Genomic DNA, 8,998 nt, shown 5'->3' with positions numbered 1-8,998 from the left:
AAAGTTGGCTCCTCTTTTAGCTTTTCCCATGTTACATGGGGTCACCACAATGCTGGTTGATCACCTTCGTATCAACCATCATTTTTAGATTTGGTGGGTGGCAGGTGCCCTTCCTGCCATTAAACACTCCCCATTTATCTGGGCTGCGGACCGCCACCAATACATGCTGGCTTGACCAATACCTGCATTCTTTCACAGCTAACAGGTCCTAGAATGGGGCTTGAAACATGACTTCTGGCTTAGAGGCAGGAGAGCTACCCACTGACCCACTCTGGCTCCAAGGTGAAGCTGAAGATGTTAGGTATAAATTGTGATTGACGGATATTGTTGGTAGAGGAGTGATGGCAGTTTGAAGCAGTGGGTTAGGCTAGTGATTCAATTGGTGGGATATGCGTTTGAAGATAAAATCACCAGCATTGACCATTTGTATGAGGTTGTTGATCATCTTGTGCCTCTGCATTCCATGCTTGATTGTTGACATTTCTTCCACAGCTATCTGCTCCCAGTGCCTCCACACAATTTGCCTAGTGAGACTCCTGGCTCATTGTTTATCGAGCTAATGTTTCCTATTCCGCACCTCCTCAATCTAGACCTTCAGTGCAGCATTATAAAAACTTCGTTCATGCATGCTCCCATACTGTGTCAGTTATGAGTTTATCACCTGTCAGAACCAGTTATAACGCAACTTGCAACATCTGCTCCAATCACTATGCAAAGCTTCTTTAGGAAGCACAGTCTGGCTTTAAGTCAGTTTTCTCTCCCGATTCTGCCTGACCTGCTGAGTAATTCCAGCATCTTCTATTTTTATTTCAGATTCCTAGCATCTGTTTTGCTTTTGTTTAAGTATGGGCAGGTTAACTTTAAGTGGTACTAATCATTCAGTGTTGGGCTGCTTGTGTCTGAGTGTGTGGCCATTCAACAGAGGTTGGTCAGTCTTGACAGTACTCTACAATCATGGAAATTAGCATGCAACATGAAATTCACATGTCACCTGTATCAGAAGCACATTGCAATTCCCATAGCCATTTTCTGTGTGAGCCTATTGAATTCTTGGGACAATATGACAAATCTCTGGACAGTGCGAAGGCGATTGCAAGGTCATTGATATCAAGATGATACCAATTATTGAAGTGCAGATAAACTCCTGATATCATTCTGAACAGGTCAAGAATTGAAGAACCACTGAGTGAATGAAGATTTTTCTTTGATGTACTAATGTACATGCACAATTGGAAATATCCAAAAAGGTGTTTGACATTTCACACCACCCTGTGAATTCTGAAGTCATGCACAAATAATCCCACTACATGGTTTCTTCATGATGTTTGCTTCCTCGGTGGAATCACAGCACTAACCGTATGATGGTTATCACTGAAAATGGCTCACAGAGGCAGGTGGAGGTTTGCCTACAGTAATATTTATCACTGGAACACAAAATGAATTTGGTGTCAATAATTCACGTAATTGGAAATTGCTTTTCACTTCTAATTTTGCATCATATTTTAATGATTCTGAATTTCAAAATTGCAGCGTTTTAAGTTGCACAGCCTGATTCAGTCTGCAAAACATTAACAATAAAGTCAATGGTAAGCTACAACCTCTTAAAATGTACAAACTTTATGTCCGAGTTTCCATCAATCAGTATCAGGAATTTTACAAAGGCTGGTGCGTACCTCCGAGTGTTTCCAGTTTTGAAGTTTAAAATTTAACACTGTACTTGTTTTCATGAAAATGCTTTAAAAAAGCCCTTTGTTTGGGAGGGGTAATAGAGCCATGCATCATGCTTGTCATGAAGTTATCTGTGGATGGTGTGGTGACCCAGTTTCTTGTGACTTACACCACTGTACTTCGAAAAAGGCCAAAAGTTCAATCATGTCAGATTTTGGGTGCAGGCGGGACTCTGATGTGTGCTCGCTCCCAGGCAATAACATGATTCAGGCAGCAGAGAAATGTTGTGCTGACTACTCATCAATATGATTGTGGTGTACAGCTGAGGATGCAGTGCGCTGCTGATTTTAGCTGCAGGTTCAACCCCGGGCCCATGCACGTGCATGGCGAACACAAGTCACAGTTAACCTGCAATTCTTAAAGACAGCTAGGATCTTTAAAGGAGAGATGTATTCAGCAGCAGCAACTGGTTCCTCAACTTGTCCTCTTCCTCTTCATTTTCTTGATTGTGTATCATGTAGCAGATCACCATGAAGACATTAGAATCATTCTCCACCTATTGTAGGTATTCCCTGAACAGTTGAGGTAGTGCAACCACTGTTTTAGAATGCTTGATGTTTGCTCCACAATGCTCCTGGTCATAGCACAACTCTGATTGTATATTCACTGTCCATGTGTGGCCTGGCGGCAGAGTGGAGTCAGAAGGCATGTTTAGAGAGGGTATGCCTTGACACCAAGCAGCCAGCCCCTGATCCATTACCATGGCATGATTCTAACAGGAAAAGCTGACTGGCATGGGATTAAAGAATCACAGCTGCTGCCAGGCAGGGACAAAAAGGAAAGGCTGTATAATGTGCTTAAAAAAAAACGGGGCCTAGACTCATTTGCCTGCTAAGTGGGATGCCCAGTGCCCGAAGCAACCAATGGAGTTCACAGACTGCCCTGATTGACAGATTACTCAGTCAATGATTGTTCTGAACAACAGCAATCAGTGGTTGAGCAGGGTGAACCAGATTCCAGTTCCTCCTTACCTCGTGTCAGGACTCATTAGAGGACAGCCCTGTTTTGCTGTTGAAACTTGGTCTTTTGATGCTTTCTTCACTTCAGACCTGGCTGGGCGCTGCTGAAATGCAAAGAAAGGTGAAATGCCTCATCTCTACTCCTACCTCCAGAAGACCCTCCCTGACTTGCCTCCTCCCAAAGGTGTTTGACTCGAGCACTTGCTCGTGCCTGACCAAACTTCCTCCCTGGGTAAAGGAAGCCTGATGAGTGTGACTCATGGATGCTTGGCAGTGCTCTGACTTTCAGTCCTTTGCTACCATTTAATGTAAGACACATAGAGCCCGATTTTACCATCAAGTTGCGCCCGTTTTCGAGCGCGAAAACTTGGTAAAGTCGGATGTGAGGCGAGTAGGGTGATCAGAGCCCGCCTCCATGCCCGTTCCCCCTTTACCAAGGGCAGAAAATGGCCATAGTCAGGACCGCGCCCAAAACAGGCATTTGCATGCATTTAAATTTACTTAATGGGCTGCACACCCAAACTTACCAGCACTCCTCCCTTTACCGCCACGTTCGTCCATCCAGAATCGGTGCGAAACTGACATGGTCCGCCAAGGTCTGATTTGGGCGCTCCAGCTTCTGAGGGGGTAAGTTCTGAGCGTCCAGCAGCTCTCTGCATCAGATCGTTTGGGTGGGGGGGGGGGGTCCACTAAGATCGTGGGGGGGTGGGTGGGGGGCATTCGCTGCTCCTCTGCTCAGTGAGGGGGGAGGGGGGGTACGCTGCCACTCTGCGTGTGATCGGTGGGGAGAAAGGAGGGGTTCGCTGGCACTCTGCGTATGATTGGTGGGGGGAAGGGGGGCAGGGGGCCGCCATCAGTCTGGGGAGTGGGGGGGGGGGGGGGGGGGAGGGGAGGGGGATGGGGGAGGATAAGGGAGTCAGTAATGTTGTGGGGGTGGGGCAACATTAGTGGGAGGCATTATCCAGCCCGGGAGTAATGTGGCAGGGGAGCATGTTTCTAACTTTCTTTACAGTGCGTGCTCAGTTGGTGGTGCCGATCGGAGCTGTAGGGTTTCAGGCATGTTTACTCCCGCCCACAGGCATCTGCAGACCGATCAGAATCGCTGATATTTTTTAAAGCAGGGTGCGTATGGGGGCACCTGAAAATCGGTCTAAAAGTCAGATCTGAAACACTCCCAGTTTCAAGTCCGCCCAGCACTTAGAATGAAAATGGTAAAATAAGGCCCATAATCTTCTGTTATTAACTGTGCCGGGTAAACATTGAGCTTGGACAACAGGTGGAAGGGCTAGGCACACAAATCAAATGCATTAGTGGGTATTAGCAGCAAAACTGAAGTCATTTGGTGATCTTTACCTTAAAGATTAAGCTGTTCCTCCTTCTTAGACAAGGGCAAATTATGATTGCAGAAAATAGCCTGATGGCAGATTGAAGAATTTCTCATTAATCACACATTAAATATCTGTTTACTCAAGGCACAATTGGAATCTCAATGCAAAGTCTGAATGCCATTTGCTCTTTCTTTGCAAGGCCCAAGGACACAAGTGTTCATAACCTCATTTCAAAAGCTGTGGCTGCTTAGCAAGGGAGCAGTGTTTCTTCAAAACAGGATATACACCAATCATTATTTATTTAAATTCAGTTTGCTTTTATCTATGTACCAAATAAACCTGTTGGACTTTAACCTGGTGTTGTTAAACTTCTTACTGTGTTTACCCCAGTCCAACGCCGGCATCTCCACATCATATTTAAAATCACACAGCTCTTATATCAATTTATTTCTGCAGGAACAACCTTCAGCCCAAATGAAAAACAGAACAGTAAAGAGAGTTGAGTCTTCCATTGATCTCATTATTTGATCAACTACAAAGAGATTTTCAAATTAACTGTCTGCTTGGTTTCCCCTCGATGGTGTATGTAGGCCCTAACCCATCTTCCTGCCTGACTGTTTCCCCCTCAATGGTGTGTGGCCTCTTTTTCTGCCCCCCACCCCCCTCTCTTCCTGCTTGACTCCCTCCCTCTTGATGGTATGTGGCCCATTCACACCTTTCTGCCTGACCTCCTCCCTTTTGATGGTGTGCGGCCCCTTCCACACTTTTCTTTATTCAGAGAGTGGTTGGGGTGTGGAATGGACTGCCTGCAGTGATAGTGGAGTCAGACACTTTAGGAACATTTAAGCAGTTATTGGATAGGCACATGGAGCACACCAGGATGATAGGGAGTGGGATAGCTTGATCTTGGTTTCAGATAAAGCTCGGCACAACATCGTGGGCCAAAGGGCCTTTTCTGTGCAGTACTGTTCTATGTTCTACCTGACCCAATGATGGCATATGCTCCTGTAACTACTCCCATGGCCTCTAATACCACCTATGCTAATTTTTGCACTAGCGGGGTGTGGGAGGGAGGGGTGGGTTGTTTGTGGGGGGAGGGGGGGGTTGGTACGGAGGTGGTTGTAAAGTTTTTAGGATGGCTTTCCCTCTAGGCATCCATTTGCCCTGACAGGGAGGGAGGGTGGTGCCAATGATGAGGGATGGGGGGGGCGGGGGGGGGGAGGGGGGGTGGAGGAGGGGCGGTGTGGAGAAGTGCCGACACCAATTGGGGGTAGAGATGGGGCCTCCTGAGACCTTCATGGTGGGCTGTGGGGGAGGTATACTAAGGTTCTGATTGGACTGCTCTTTAAAAATGGTGCCCTGGTCTCTGTGCAGCCGGGTTTTCCTGGCGTGTTTAGGCCCTGCCTTTCCATATGACGGCATGAAACATGCCCCCTTGATTTTTTTTTGGCCGAGTGTTGTAAGATCTGGAGAGAAAACTGACCAGTTTCTCTGGAGAGACATTAACTGGTTTCCTCGCCAGAAACAACACGCTGCCATTTTTTGGTATGATTCCCCCATTGTATTAACTTGACTGCCTTATTAACAATGGTAGCATAGGTCACACAGCCAGATCAACTCTGGCATGTTTGACCAGGTGCACCTTATCTGTGGACACAGGTGGTTAGTTAAGGCCTGATACAGTGCAATTACTTAAGGTGCAAACACACATCAATCCCCGAAGCTGGATTAAATCTTATCGCTTCTCGGCCTTTTGGCTAAGATCAAGTGTAGTATCGGATCTGCACTTGGTTGAGGTCATTAGGTTACGCTGAGGCTTCATATGTTTCATATGAAGCAATTTTTAAAAGCGGCATCTCGGCCTTTTGGCTAAGATGCAAATGAGCTCAAGTCTTGGAGGAGGATCCTCCCCCTTCTCCAATCAGCTTGACTCATGTAGATCAGGCCCAGGACAGGGTGGTTTTGGTCTCCCGTCCTGTCTTGTCAGCCTGGATCTGAAATGTCTCAACTTGTTGAGACTCTGAATTGGATTTGATTTGATTGAATTGGAAAAGTATTAAAAAAAAAAAATCTTTGAACTGGAACACTTGTTATATCTGTGCTGGAGCCGTGTTCTTTTGAGCTAGCTGCTGAGGAAACTTATCGGGGGAAGAGTAGGAGGAATTTTGCTCTGCAAGTGATTGTACTGGATCTGATGTGGGACTGCACAGGGTGCTTGAAATGGAAAGTATTCCACTCTCCCACGTTCCTCACCTCACTGAGCACCAAATTCAAAACAGTGGAATTCATTCAAGGAAAGGGAGCACGGCGAGATAAAATCTCTTACAGTTAAAATGGTGTCCTTCACCTGAACTGGTATAAAAATATCGAGCTGTGGTTTTGCATCATGAATCAAGCTGACAAATACTGTATTGTGACATATTAGTTGAATCGTCTGAAGCTATGAATCGAATACCACTGGTTAGCTGATCAATTGCTGAAATGAATTCCCTCACGGCTGCATGCATCTTTCAGATATTGTTTGCACTGTTTTGAACATTCCCCACTGTCAAGTGGATTTCTGTGACAGTTTTTTTTTAGCCCCCACCCCTGTGAATCGGTTTTCAACAGCATTTTGTTTTTAATTAGCCAGTGTGGCTTCGCTGTCAGTGTCACTTTCTTGTGGTTTGGAAAGCAGGCATGTTTTGTATGACCTGAAATGAAACCCCATGTTACGGCCAGGAATGAAGCTTCTGCTTACGGAATCATCCGTCGCTGGCGATGAGGTAAGTGAGAAAAGGAGAAGGGGAAAACAATGAATGAAACACTAGAAGGGAATGAGAGTGGGGAGAATAAGAGAAAAGAAGGGGATGAGAGAGGGAATTGACTGAGCTGTCCACTGTAAAAGACTTGTCGCAGTTCTGTATCCTGCCAATTTCTTTTACCCAAATAGTTCTGCTTACTTTCAAACAGGTTCCAGGCAGCCTAGCAGTGGCAATATCTTCATTTAAATGTCAGGGCAAAAATGTGCAAAAAATAAACATGTATATTAAATAAAGTGTTACAAACTCCCCGACAAAGTCTGGATGGCTCCGACAAAGAGCCATCCAGACTCAAAACATGAGCTCTGTTCTCGCTCCGTAGATGTTGTCAGGCCTGCTGAGATTTTCCAGCATTTTCTGCTTTTCTCACAAACTAATATTCCCCTCGCCATCCTTATGCTTAGTCAAGTACCATCAAACCTTTCAGTCCAGCCCAGAGGACATCAATAAATAGATATAAATATATAGATTTATGCAGGGATGGGGTGAAAGGAAGAGGGAGATCTATAAATCTCGGGCGTAGTCTTATCACTCACTCAAATGATTGTCCAGTGAATAATAGTCCATCTGCGGGAGATAATGAGGATAAACTTTAGATGCACTACCCCACCTTGGCCCCCTTTGTTTTCATTCTGTTTTATTTCATTTTTTTATTGTTCTCTATCTTTTATTTCTTTATTGTCTTTCTTCATTTTCTCCCCCCTACTTTATCCCGCTTCCCCTTTTCTACATCCTACCTCTGTTCCATTTTCCACCCCCCAACATCTTCATCTGGCACAGCTTACAGCTTCTCTGCCATTTGGCCATTCACACCCTTTATTCTCTCTGTGGACAACTATTAGCAGCCTTTTCCCCTGGTTTCTGCAGCGATTACTTATCTTGCATTCCCTCTCCTGCAGTATAAATATCTCCCACTTTCTATGCATTTTAGCTTTGACAAAGGGTCATCTAGACTCGAAATGTCAGCTCTTTTCTCTCCTTACAGATGCTGCCAGACCTGCTGAGATTTTCCAGCATTTTCTCTTTTGGTTAAACTTCAGATGAGATCATCTGCTGCAATTCTTTTGAAGGTTGAACAAATTGAGAATGCTGGCCTATTGCTTCTTTAAAAGGAAACTCGGGTAAACATTTGAAGCAGAGGAAGTTACATGGCTATCAGGAGAGGATATGGTAACATGACCAAATGCTGTGATGATTCCATAAATAATGTAACCTATATAATATGAATGCTCATTGTATTGATAAATGAGGTTCAATGGTGATAAGAAGAAAGGAAAGGGAAGAATAGGTCAAATGCCATGGGGCAAATTTTACCATCTCGCCTGTGCTGGGAATTGGAAAGATCCGTTGACCTCAGGTGGGATTTCCCGGTTTCAGACAGGTTGTTGTGTTTCTGCCTGTGATCAAATTCAACAGGACATCCCTGAAAGGACATCCCCAACTCTGGAGCAGGCGAGGCTCGCAGAACGGCCAATGGCCTCGGGCGGGATCTTACAAGCCTCGGGTGGGTGAGGCGGTAAAATTCGGCAATAGTCTCTGCTTCAACCAATCTCCGGCTCAAAGAAATTTCTGGTGCAACAGCCCTCTTTCAAGAAATTTCTCCTAAATTCACTCTCAGTAAAAGAATTTAAACTATTGGTCCCTCCTGAACTCCAAGAAACTGAACTCTCTTTCCATGTTCAAGCATTCAAAGGCCTTCATAATTTTCTAAGCTTCTGTCAAATTTATTTTTACTCTTTATTAAAATAATTGTGATATTGTAAGTATTTCCTCATAATAATGGTTCTCATTTTTGGCGTCACTCTCAAACATTCTCTGTAATTGGGTGCTCAAAACTGTGCAGAGTGTTCTAACTATCATCTGACTAATTGCTGTGAAACCATTTTGTTTATAACAAATGATATTATGAATTTGTAGTGTAAGAGTCTGGAACATATAGGGTTAATATGGGACTGAGTACAGTACCACCCACACAGTGATATAAGAGAACACATGACCCGGACCTCGGTCATTGTTGGACATATCCGACAAGCATGGCGCCAGATCTTAGCTTGAACACTTTACTGTATATATGTACATAAGATCTTGTAGTTAATAAATACATACAGTTAACTACTTAAGGCAACAAAAACTTAATTAAGAACTACCAAATGGTATCCAACACCCTACAACATAATTTACT

At 44.6% G+C, this 8,998-nt stretch overlaps 1 pseudogene; it reads left to right on the top strand.

Moving 5' to 3' along the window:
* The first annotated feature begins 5,752 nt into the window (after window positions 1-5,752).
* On the top strand, window positions 5,753-5,882 carry LOC144493266 (U2 spliceosomal RNA; annotated as a pseudogene).
* Window positions 5,883-8,998: the final 3,116 nt, after the last annotated feature.

The sequence above is a fragment of the Mustelus asterias genome, chromosome 4, assembly GCF_964213995.1.
Source record: "Mustelus asterias chromosome 4, sMusAst1.hap1.1, whole genome shotgun sequence".
NCBI classification, from domain to species: Eukaryota; Metazoa; Chordata; class Chondrichthyes; order Carcharhiniformes; family Triakidae; genus Mustelus; species Mustelus asterias.
This window is presented reverse-complemented; position numbering and strand designations above follow the sequence as displayed.